The sequence below is a fragment of the Lepidothrix coronata genome, unplaced genomic scaffold (genome assembly GCF_001604755.1).
Source record: "Lepidothrix coronata isolate B3197 unplaced genomic scaffold, Lepidothrix_coronata-1.0 Scaffold253, whole genome shotgun sequence".
Taxonomy (NCBI): Eukaryota; Metazoa; Chordata; class Aves; order Passeriformes; family Pipridae; genus Lepidothrix; species Lepidothrix coronata.
The window spans coordinates 34,043-47,518 of NW_016690433.1; the positions used below are offsets into that span (position 1 = coordinate 34,043).

The window sequence follows — 13,476 nt, forward strand, 5'->3', positions numbered from 1 at the left end:
GCTGGAATATGGTCAGCACAACATGAAAGGCAAAATCAAATGTAACTGAATACGGCCAACAGAGTAACAGTGTGCAAATATACCATGTTATAATTTTGAGATACAAAAACAGAAGTAAGCATTGTTTCAGGATTCATCTGAGCCACTTGTTAAATTGAAGCCATATGATTCAGCCAGTATGCTCTTAAAAGGCTTTCCTGAGATGACTTGGTTAGAAGCTTTCTCCAGACACAACTGAGTGACTGAAATCTCAAGAAACTCCAGAAACAATCGCAATAAACTGTCAGTGTTAAGGTCCCTAAAACAAGCATACAAGGAGAGTTGTTTTCCATGTAAAAAGAGTGTGCCAGCATGTGTAAATACAGGCCGTCTAAACTACTGCTACAAATCCAAATTTACAGTTCATTTCCACAAAATTAGAAATGCAAACCAAGGCGGAACTTTGAATGTGTAAGGAATGTAAAAGAAATATGATCTATAATATAGACACAAATGCTGCAGCTTACCAATTCCTGTAAATTATTTTAAATGCCACTGCAATTGAGACATAAAACAGCATAGCATATAAGGAAGAAAGCAGTCAAGAAATAATGAATGCTGGCAATTTAATCAGAACAATTTAGTTCTTTGCCTGGGTCTTCTAGCTCAAAGGGATGAGACTTGTTGAAAGTAAATGCAGGTAGAATATCAAAACAAAAAGGAAAACAACACTTTTCGAGAAACTGAATTTTAATTGTTGGATTCCCACCTCTTCTATAGCAAGACTGAATTATTCTGCAGGGAAATCCTGAAGGTGAAATATTGGCTACATTTTTTATTTTGTCTGAAACTCATGGAAAACTTGAAGGTTTGTGCAGAAGCTCAATATAATCAACAGAAATAATCTAAAGGCATCATTCTCCTGACTACCAGTACCATGGTACTCCTCTACTCTTCTTAAGACAAATAGAGATTCATGCATGTAAACCTGTTCAGCCTAGCTCTTATCTCGGTAGCTCTTATTCTGCTACCTGTGTGGCTGTAATAACAAGAAACTCAAGCTTTAACAGCTGCTTAGGAATTTATCCATTTCTCTCCTGGGTTTTGTGCCTAAGTTGAAATTTTCACCACTGCAGCTGCTGCTAAAGTTAGCTCAGATATGACTACAGGAATGATAGGGATCACAGTGTTGCCAGCACCCACAACTACTTAAAAAAGATGTAGCAAGAAAACCAAACACATTGTGACATATGACAGTCTACTTTTGAGCACCTATTGACAACAAAACACATCATAAGTTGCAGGGACTTAATAAGTTATACTATAGTTTATAAATTCCAAAAGACCCTGACTCCACAAAATGAGCACTGTTGCCAAAAATCAGCTGTTTCCCAACATGTTGAATACTCTCAAAGATATAGTGTAAAGGGTTTTTTGAATTTTACCTACATGGTCCAGTGAGGATCATCAGAACGGCTAGTTGGATCAGACACTGTGTAATTCTGTGAACTCCTCTTTTGGAAACAAAACTGATACTGCGTCAGCATGTAGGCTGTGAACAAAACAAAAGACAGAACAATTATTAAAACAGATTACAGAAAAATGGGGGAGGCATAGACACATGAGCCAAAAGGCCTCCTTTGGAGCAAGAGATGACAAATGCTATTAATATTTTCTATTGACGAATAATTTTTTTTTGTTTTTCTTTTTTTTTAAATATGAGAGACCTAGTTGAAAATAGAACAACTCAAGCATGCATTTATGACACAGAGATCTGAAGCAGTGGTAATAAGATGGTACTGATAAGCCTTTGGGATGCTTACACTTACCTCCAAAGAGCTATCTTCAGTCACAGTATTTTAAGATGATTTTTTCAAACCCAGTAACCAAACTGGAGTGAAGATAACAGTTTCTCCAAGACAGCGTGAATAATCATAGAATCAACGAATACCAGGTTGGACCTTTCTCGGCAAAAACACAGTCTTGACAAGATGGCCCAGCAAATTGTCCAGCTAAATCTTAAAAGTTTCCAGTGTTTGGTGATCCACCACTTTCCTGGGGAGATTATTACTATAAGTCTCCAGCTGAGTCAGCAAAGCAAATTTTCTGGCTAGTGTCAGAAATTGGCACCTCTAGGTACAGAGGGAGATGAGATGCTGAGCTCATTCAGATCAAGGGGCAGCTTGACACAAGGGCAGAATTAAGAACTGGGGTCTCTTTTTCTTCCCCAAATTATTCAGTCTTTCAAGCTAACCAATTTATAAAACTGGTTTGAAATACTGTATTTCATGTAAAAACGTAGAAAAATAAAACTCCTAGTATACAACACATATTATATTTTCAGCTGCATTAAATACACTGATGCTTTTAAAAGTTGTCAGAGGAAGCAAAATATTAATAATTAAAATGTAATCAACACACTTTCCTCTGCAGAAGTTGTAAATTTCTGAAGTCAGAAGTCTAAGAGAAGGATTAACTACTGACCTCTATGAGCAGATCATCTTTGGAAGAAATAGAGAGGACACAGGGCTTAGCACTCGTTCAAGGAAACTTTTGCTGCCAGGGAAAAGCTTTAATGTGGTAAGGAATTTGCAGGATGCTGTGTATGTTCTCTTTACCTGTCTGCTGAGAGGGAACTCCCTTGCTACAAGTGATAAAATTCTCACAGAGGTATCTGGAGGCTCCCACTTGGGGGGCCAGGCAGGCCATAAAGCACATGTATCATTCAGATACATACTGCAACGTTCTTGACTGTTAAAATAAATTTTCTTTAAAACTTTAGCCACAACCCGGTGCCTGGGGTTACCTGCTTGCATATCAAGCCTTACACCACCATATTTCATTTCATTATAAACCATATATGTATATCATATATATGTAATTATTTACAATATTATATTCTATGTATACTAAATTAAAATTTATATTTATTTTATAAATACATGAAATATATAATTATATTTTATAAAAATATAATTATATGGGCTATTATATATAATAATATATATAATTAGTAGAACCATGTGGCATTATTATCTCACTTATTACATGTCATTGAAGCCTAAGGCTTCAAGACCCCTTTGCACAACACGGAAGAGTGAATCTGAATCAATATGTTCCACGTTTGCTCACTGTCTTAGCCTTTACCAGAATGCCAAGGGATTTTACTCCCAGGTGTTATAAAGAGGATGCAACAGACCAGAGAAGACACTGGCTATGCTAGATGTTCAGTTTCTCAGGAGAAAAAGAAAACAAAGAAAAAACCAACAACAACTCCACAACAACAACAGCAAGGCTCAGATTATTAACATACAATGCTAAGACTATATTCCAGTTAACTTTCAGAATAGAAGAAAATACACATTTACTATCCATGTACATTGCGGCACACTAACGCAGCACTTCTAACACAGCTCTGATATACTATCAACCACAAAGGTCTCTCCCTTCTCTGGTAAAACACTCTCCTGGAAGATAGCCATTCCCTCCACTATCCATGCACAGTCAGGAAGTGCAGTGCATTAGAGTGAAAGTGAATCTGAACATCCCAAAACAAATGAACAGGAGAGGCTAGATTTTAATCAATGAAAGGAAAGGAAGCAAATCAGATTAAATATGGCCAGAATATATATTTTTTGTCTTGCAAACAATGTCAAGCAATTCTTAATTAGAAAGAACCTGGACGTGTCAGTGTGGCAAACCCTTCCATAGGAACAGCCTTTGATACTCTCTCAGCCCAGACCTATGTGTCTCGGTTTGAGCCGCCCCCCACTCCACCCACCCGGGGGGGCTGGAATCGGTTGGTCCCAGGTGAGTTTCCGACGAGGGACCAATCAGAGCTGTTTTTCGCCCCTGTGAAATTAGGATATTACAACAGCCAGAAGGAAGTTGTTGGCAGTGTGTGAGAGCGATTTGGAGCCATGAGGTGAGAGGAGGGAGGTCTGCGGGCCCCTTGTGGGGGGGCCAGGCCCTCTTCCCCCCCCAGCCGGGCTGCGGGGGAGCTCAGGACAGTATTATAACTGGACTGAGTGCCCGTGGCCAAAAGGCTAGGGGGCTTTTTCCCCCCCACTGCCCAGGAAAGGCAGTGGTGTGGACTTGAGAAGCCAGCCAGGGAGTTGGAGCTAGCTAGCCCCGGCAGGCAGGCAAGGCATTGGAGCCGAACCAGAGACGGACCGAGGGGTGATCCGGAGCCTGGAGAAGCAGTTGCAATCGTGCAGAGCTGGAAGAACTCCAGGTAGAGAACAGAGACTGAAGCAGTCTCAGTGCTACCCTCTCCCCCCCATAATGGTGGGGGAGAGGTAGCGACCTTGAGCTGAGACTGAAGCAAAATGGGAGACGGGCTGAGAGGCTTGGAGGAGGCCCTACATGAGATTTGGACAAGGGTAGCAGAAAACCAAAAGAAGAATGCAGGGGGAGGAATGCCTCCCCGTGACACGTGGAAGCTGAGAAGCTGCAGCAGCTGTAACAGAGAAAAGTCAAACCAAGCAGTCTTTTTCTGGGTAAGGACTTTCGGTGAAAACTATTTGGGGTAAAAAGACTAAGCAAGACCCAGAAACCCTGCAACCTGGAGAGGAAAGAGTGACCATCTTACTCTCTGGGAGGAACCTTCATGAACCAGGGAGAAAGAATTCAAAAGCTGACTCCCTGGACTTTCGTGATGAAGACCTGGTAAAGCAAGTGTTCCCTTGTAGCTCAAGAGGAGACCTCAGCAGAAGCTGAGGGATTGGTGGGGGTTCAAAGGCCCCTTCCCTGATACCCCAATGAGAGAGAGACTTTAACTATCGCCCTGAAAACTTCTCCTGAACTGATGTGGGAGAGTCGAGGGCTGGTAAAAATTGTATTAATACTCTGCATTTATTTGCTTTTTAGTTTCTATAGTATTTATTGTGTTAGTAATAAATTTTGATATAATTCCCTTGTACTGAGTTGTGCCTGTCTGAAAACTTCTCTTCCATGTTGTGGCAAATTGTGGGGGAGCTTGGAGATTGGATTTTTGGGGTCAAACCCCCACAACTATGTTTAGATCCAAATCCACTTCCTGAAACATTTCTTTTCCTAGGCATTTCTTGGCCTAGCCATTACACCACTATTCTAAAACTCTGTTCCTGCCAATGCTCCTAGATAGGCAATGCACAGGGAGCTCAGCACAAGGAAACGTGTCTGCACTAAGGGTCACAGTGCAAAGAAAGCAAAACTCTCAGAAATAGGCAACGAGCAGCCAGGGAGCTCATGTGTACTATTTAGCTGCCTCCAACTTGGAAAGGGTTTGCACTCTGAAAAGTGACGCAGAACCTCTGTAAGGACATCATGGAGCCTTTGGTGGGAGAGCTCAATCTTTAGGCTCAGGAAGGATGGTTCCAGACTTCTCAAAAGAACAGCTCTGATTTTAGTACCTCACTCCAGTGATGCAGCACTGAATCTACACCCTAGCAACTCAGTCATGTAGTAAAACTACAATTTGAACAGCATGTAGCAATTTTTGTTTAATTGAGGTCCCTAAAGGTTCTTAGTGGAATGCTTACATACCATCAACAACATGAAACGACAATGAGAAGTACACTTAAAAACACTTAAACGCTTTAAAAATTAATTGCTTCATTATTTTTTATACAGAAGGTATAAATGTTGAAAAGCATTTCTCATTTATACTATCAGGGCAGAAAAACAATTTTAAAAAGTCTGCTTCTTTATCAAAGTCAGCTAAGTCACTTGTAAACTTTTAAGACCGCAAAACAATTGAAAAGAGAAGCCTCTTTTTAGTTAGTTGAGCCTCTTTTTAGTTGAGGAATTGCAGTTTCTGACAACTAAAAACGAATTTTAATAATTTCCTTCTCATCAAGTTATTATGTTTTTATTTAGTAATAAACTAATTAATTATTAAATTATCTTTTCAAGCTATTATCAATAAAAAAATTTCTTCCCAGTAATTTTCTACCATATTTTATTTTTATGCTATTAATATCAATAATCCAGTTTTAGTCCCTTAACAATGCAGGTTCTGACTCAGAGCTTTGGAACTCATTGCCTTAATTTATGACAAACTAAGTTGCTTCATATAAGCTTGTGCTGTTTGTATATTCAGCTACAAAGCTAACAAACTCTACTCTTTATGAGCAGTTATCAAAACCAGTGGATAATTCAGTTTGAACAGTGCAGAACATCAAGCTCCATCTGAAGCAACCATGTCAACAAACCCCCCAAAACACCATCTCACTTATCAGCACAAATTCTGGACCTATTTAAGCAAACATCAGCCATCTCTGACCTCAATTACTACATCTGTGCTGGCAAATTTAATTTGAGGGGTGCTTCTAGGCATTGGCACTCGTTCTGTGTTACAAAACTGTGAGACTGGTCCTAGCAGGATTTTGGCTTGGGCGTGGTTTGGGGGGCAGCAAAACCAAGGAATTTGAGTTAGGCTCTGCACATATGGGCACACCATGAAGAGTAGGAAACTGAAATTTGTGGTACCACAAATACGTCTGTGATAAGACCTTAAAAGATGCTGCTGTCCAGACAGGCAGGTGCTCAGTGTTCCAGGTACATAACTGAAAATCACATGGTATGATTTGCATGGTTCCTTTCCTATATTCATAAGAATCCCTATTTAAAACAAGAAGAACATTTGTGTGTTGCCGTTAGCTTTTTATTTATTTTTTATAAAAACTCACTTGAGACTTAGGTGTCAGCAAAGGTCTTTAAATAGGAGAGCTACTTTTGTTACAAAGCAAAATTCTGGATACAGCAATTTCTGCTCTGCTTACTTGAGAAGACAAATCTGCATGCATTGATTCTGCACTGAGAAAAGAGTTCCAGTGTTTCACAGGAATTAGGTTCCTCACTATGAGAAATAAAATTCACAGACTGAAAAAACTTCATACATAGTAAGGTAGAAATTTCACCCGATTGTGTATCAACAGATAACGGTGATCTCATGGGTTGTTTTTTTTTAAATGAACTTTGTGCAATTTTTGCCTAATTGGAAGGAAAAAAAAGGTCTCAAAAATTTGACTTAGTATTTAGTTTGTATTTTCTTGCTGAAATCAACACTACTACACATCACGTTTGTCATCCTCAAAAATGCATACAGATGCATATAAATAGATAAAAGGTACTTTAATAGTTTAATGAATATGATCAAGATGACTAAAAAAATCAGAAAAAAGGCATATTACAATATCAGCTCTGCAGCTTCTATTTCCAATGGACCTTAAAGGGCAGAAAATATTTTGATTCTTAAACTTCAGACATTAAAAAGTATGCAAGCTGGAAGAAGTGTGTCTGCCTTGCACTTCTTTCACTGGATGTCATTAGAAAGAGGTTAGGCTCATTCTGGACCAAGACAAGATCAAAGCTGGATGGTAAGAGATTGCAACCGCAATGTTTATACCCTAGAAAAGTACCTCTCCATTGATATGACAGGAAAACATACAACATCTAGCTCAAAACAGAGTTCTTTGCTGGGACAAATTTAATACCACAGAAGTTTGTTCAACTTGGCAACTTTTAGTTTTTCAGAATGACTGAAAACAATAATTGTATGCCTCTTTCATTCAGTTTAACAGAGATAAAAATTAATGATTAACATCCTGAATTAAGACAATATTGTTGGTGAATCAATTCATAGTCCTGACTTAGCCAACTCTGTTTTAGGTGCTGAATAACTAGAAGCCTTCATTTTGTTTTGAATTTCGAAGAAGTATGGTAAAAAAAAATTCAAACATTTCAGGTATGATTTTAGTTTGGTAGTCTCATAGCTCAAAAATTGTTCAGTCTAGACAAATCACATTTGTTTCACTCTCCAATAGCGACTTCAGTCTTTTAGTGGCAAAGTTGAATGGCTGTTATGGAAATACTCAGATCTGCTCAGCATAAAGTTGTTCAACTCAGTTCAGCTCACATAGAAATCATCTTGTAAGTGTACTACAGCGTCTGAATTAATCAGCAGAACAAGCTGTTAGGAAAAAAGAAAACATCAGGAAAAAAAAGGAGAGTTCTTCAATCTAACTGCTCTTCAATACCTATTCAATTCTCTATGTATCTGATACACAACCACGAAAGCTTTTTAAAATTCGAGAAGTGATTTAGATTTTTATTCCTTTGGGTGCTCACTGATGCTTGACTTCTAGCATCTCTGACAAAGTTTTTTTTTACACTGAAGTTTTTAAATGTCATATATAATTTTACATGACACTAGAAGATAATAATGGTTAAACAGACCGAACCAGGAAACTCACTATTTGGTATACAGTTATTTGCATTAATAATTTAGGAATTGGTCCCACTGAACTTTAGATATCTTTGCAGTTACAGGCATCTACCCCTAAGCTGTACGGACTCTGCAGAGTCAACACAGGAAAAGCTGCCACACCAAAGAACCAGTCAACAGTGCTGATGTATTTTAGTTGCTGGCCCTAGGATGAGATGAAGTTAGCTTTAGGAGTATCTCATGTCCACCACCCATTACACTGCATATGAATCCTGAGTATTCATTTCTCATGATCGTAATTTGGTATCCATAATAACTGTTTTTACAAATCTCTTTCATTCACTGCTTAGTCGATAAATATTCTGATCCATACAGCCATTTAGAGTGAGATTAGGCTCCACTATATATATATATATATATATTTTTTATGGGCTAAAAACACATACCTCCTTCTCAAGGAAGGCAGCCTGAATTGAAAAAGATGTCCCGAGCAAACATACTGTTCCGTTTCTTCCACATAGAGGTTTCACTATTAACAGTTACTCAAAAGTCTCAAGATATTCATGAGTGCCTTACTGACAGCCTTTTCTCCACCAATCTCTACAACTGATAAAAATATTTCTGCCTCCTGTGTTCTTCAGTTTCTCTGATTACTCTAAACAGAGGGGAAAAAATAAATCTCTTGAAACATTAGACATTTAAACATTTGAAGAAATACTTGTGTGTGACTTATGCACACAATATACATGTCTGGTGTTAAAGCTGAGAAAGTGGGAAAGCATGAGTAAAATTTTATATTATCATATGAGGCAGCTGAAGGCACAGTGAATGATATGCTGCTTTATCAGTTGGAAGCAGATGGACTTTCCTGAAAAGGGATGGTAAGTCTGTTAATGGAAATGTGCTGCTTGATCACTGGAGTATCCAGGTAGGAAATGGTTCGTAATTTGGCCTTTACTAACTATGCCTGCCAGGCAATAAAGGAAAATCTCAGTAATCATGAATTTCTTTCTAAACTTCAAGTTTCTATCAAGGATATACAAAATTACCCAACAAATGTCCTAATGAAACTTCTGATGAGAATTTATAGGATTAATGAAGATGCTTATAAGCACAGAGAAGAGAGAAGCTGTTGGCAAGAGATGCAATTATCTCCCACACTCACATACCAAAAATCCACCCTTCCATACCAAGAGTTAACAGTATGTATATGCGAACCTTTAATAACCTCTCAAATGAACCCAGACAGTGGCTTCAGTGCAGCTTTTATATTCAAACATATAAAACTATCCCTCTGGGCAAATGAAATGTTAAATGTCCAGCTCCCTCTATAATCAAGAGCTACAGACCCAACAACAGTTGTAACTGCTTCTTACCGGAGTTAAACCTCTTTATCCAAGACGTTTCACTAAATCTATTTGCAGAACTGAAGAATTTTTTTTCTCCTTTTTTTAAATTAAAAAATAATTTTAAACCCTTACAGCTCAGAAATCGTTCTAAAAATGCCACGGGATAAAGGTGTGGCCCAAGGCCAGGGCCACCTCGACCATACAACCGCTGGCTCTAAACCTGCCATCTCCCACAGCACAGCTCTGTGGAGCCGACAATCTGGCATGTGGGTGCCTGCCCAGCTCCAGCCTCAATTTCAGCTCTTGTAGAGCAAGTGTCTTCCCATGATGGGGGTCAGGACCCTGGGACAATGCGACAGAGGTGTCCACACCATCTCCTGTGGCTGTGGCTATTCCTAGGCACCCAGAGAGTCCCTGGGAAAGGAAGGAAGAAAGCCTTGCATGCCCCAGGGACAGCAGCAAACACAGCAGTGCTGACACAACCTCCAGTAAAACCTCTGCTCTGGGGATTCATGTTCATGCTGCAGGGCCCTCTGTGAGGAGAGATGCCATGCCAGATACAGCCTATTCCAGCTGGCTCCAAGGTACCCACTGCAGGGCATGGATGAGCCCTGCAGCCGCACTGGCGTTGCCTCAGAGAAAACATCTTTAGAAAAGAACAAAGCAATTCCACACAGTCCATACAGGAGCAGGTGGCCATACCCTGCAGGACTTGTGGCCCAGGGAGAGCACAGGCTGGAGTAGGTTCATCCTGAAGGGCAGAAGCCTGTGGAGACTCAAGGTTGGAACAGAAGAATCACAAAGAAGGAGTGGCAGAGAGGAGATACCATGCACTGACTACAGACTCTGACTTTGTTCCCCTGTGCCACCACCAAAGCAACTCAGCAGCTCTGGTCCGTGAAGCAGTGCCCTGAAGAGTTGCTTTTTGGATGGAGTTGCTTTTTGTTTCCAAAGTAACATCCACAAGCTACACAGAGAATCACAAAATATTCTGAGTTGGAAGGGACTGAGACAAGGATCATCGAGTCAAACCCTTAAGTGAATAACCCATACAGGGATCAAACCTGCAACTGTGGCATTACTAGCGCCACACACTAACCCACTGAACTAATACAGTACAAAATGCCCAAGGAATTGGTGTCGATCACAACTCCAGGCTTTATTGGGAGGTTTCTGCTACCCAGCAAGGACAGTTTTGCATAGTCTGGCAGTCATTTCTCTCTTTGATGCCAGTGTTCAAAGGGGCAGGTTGCCCATTTTAGGTCTCATTGCATAACAGGAAGGAATAGCACTTCTTTGTATAAAAGCCTAACTGTACTTCAGCCCCAGGACTGAATACATATACTATTTTACAGACTACAGCAACATCTAATATAACAGAAACCAGTGTAGGAAAAGCTGCTGATTTTGACTTTTAACTTTCTCACTGCTAAGAATGCAGCTTCCTACTTGCTGTTTTTCTCTGTTATTGTGAACAGCCACACAGACATCAGGGCTGAGGAGCAAAGTCTGAGAGAAAGGTTCACTGTGGGAAAACACTCCTGACTCCCTATGGGGGAATATCATAAGTATACTTTGGGATATTAACATGCCTTTGCCCATGTCTGAAAATCTGTTAACCTCTGTAGATCACTTGCAGTGTGGTTTTCTGTGCAGCTAAAGATCTGTTATCATTTTGTATTGAATTAGTATACAGAACTTCAGTACAGAACCTCGAAAAAGTAGCTCAGCCATTTCTTTCTTTATCAATATTCTGAATTTTGTTTGAATGTTTATACAAACCAAAAAGCTAAACAGCTTTTAGCTGGTGAGGAGAAGGGATGAGGAAGGAAAAAAAAAAGAATGATACATGGGAAGATAAAACCCCTGGCATGAAACCTTTGTGTCATGCCACATTCTGTCATGAATTTCAGCATTTAATCAGCAAATCAGATTCCCAAAATTCCAAAGTACACTATATCATCCCAGCACTTTACTAAAACTAGACAGACAGCCCAGGGGAAATAAGCCAGTGGCTTTCCTATCATGGTTTAACTCTCCTGCTCAGATAATACAGGTTTGGCTTTGCACAGGATTTATTTAATTCTGCATATTAGAAAAAGCTTGGAACTGATTACTACCAAGGGCAGTAGTAATCAACATCTGTTGCAGATATACATTTACTCAGACCAGTTAATATGAGTAAGACACTGTAAACGACTCTAGAAGTATATAAACTTAGTGATACATGAGATTAAGCTCTAATGGGATGTATTTATGAAAGTAGCAGCATGACCTATACCCGAACCAGGGCAGAGAACTGATGCAGATCAGAAGGTCTGTGCACTGCCCATAGGCTTTGAATTCCACAAGCAATATCATAAGAGCAGGCACTTCCGACTGCTTCACTATAATCACTCCTGCGTTACAGCAGTGCTTTGCTATTCTGTGATTTCACAGGTCATCATAGTAATGGAAGTGCTGTCATCTAGACAAAATGTAAAAATACATGTTTCTCTTGAGAACTGATGGCAACCCAAGCCACATTTTCTAGCTGGAATAACCATGGGTTTTACCTATGCACGTTTTCTTCTGTATTTCAATTTAATTAAAGAGCAGTAGTGCTGTTTCTGTACATTTGCAATAGAATTCATCTTCCCTAAAGCACGATGATTCTATTTTTCATGTATATACAGTTTTCATAGTGATGCTTTGGGAAGTAAAGAAAATGACACGGGATTTTTGATAGATGATATGACTGGAGGTGACTTAGATTTTTAAATATTTCAGAAAATTGAGAAGCTTCCGAAATTGGGGAGAGGATTCATATGTGTTTTCTTTCCTGCTACAGGCTGAGGAGAAAGTATACTGGAAAACCATTTTTCTCTTCAAGAAAAGGTTAACAATACAAAACCAATCTCAAAGTAATGTGAACCAATGCTGGCAGCAATACCACAATTTTCAGGTACCTACTTAGATTCTGTAAAAAAAATAAACCCCAGCATAAATAAAATAAAATAATAAAATAATCTTTAAGCCAATAATGAATTGTGAAGGTAGGAAGAAAAGTAGCCAGGTTAGATTGGCAGGGACTGTTGAGTTTGACTTTGTTTATTATTGCCTTTCCCTTTAATATGAGATACAGTGTTTTTGCTGCAAATAAGTTTTATTTAACATATTTTCTGTTTCTACAGGCACTTAAGCTATTGGCAACAGCCCTCATTTCTGAGCAAAATGTTTTGTGAACCTTCCGAACCAGACAGTTACTGAATAATTGCAATGTTGGTGGAATAATCCTTAAAAACACAGGTACTTCCATTCCTATGGTACACAATCACATTAGCTTTATGTTTCTGCTGAAATAACACAATCCAAGACTTAATATTAAAACTCATAATTAATTTAGAGGCATTAAAGAACACGAGGATGTATGGAGACAATTAAGATCTTTAGCAGCATTGCCTTATGACATTTGCTGCCTCTGGAAAGCAACATAAAATTAGCACCCCATCAGCCCAAGCAAGGCTCTCACTGGGATAAGATTTTAAATTACTTAATAAAGACTTTACAGACAAACATTCTGTGATCATCTTCGTGGGGTTCGTAAGTCAAGTAAGGTCCTGATTTATTACAAGCTAACAATGTAATTACAGAAATTCTGCATCTTGCTGACATAACAGAAAATGAGACAGAAAGCTCAGCTATTTTTCTAAATGCAGCAAGAGGAAAAAAAGCCAAAGCCAGAGTGAAAACACTGAAGGCTGAGCTCAGACAGCAGTCTTACATCAGTAGAACAAAGTGCCAATGCAGAGTAAGCAACAGGACTTACTGCATCTTTTTTTTTTTATCTTGCAAAAAAAGGGTCACTATGGGTAAATTTTGAATTAACTGACTTCAGGAGGAATAATACCACTCCAGTGGTACAAAAATGGTAACTGCATCAATTCTAAAAAACAATGC

General features: G+C 39.1%; 1 long non-coding RNA gene across 1 annotated transcript in view; it reads right to left on the reverse strand.

Annotated features, from left to right (window-relative positions):
- Positions 1-1,427: 1,427 nt before the first annotated feature.
- LOC108507360 overlaps positions 1,428-13,476 on the reverse strand; it is a 145,816-nt gene continuing 133,767 nt past the window's right edge. Inside the window, exon 3 of the long non-coding RNA XR_001878094.1 lies at positions 1,428-1,531. This is a non-coding gene — a long non-coding RNA (uncharacterized LOC108507360). The remainder of the gene's footprint in view (positions 1,532-13,476) is intronic.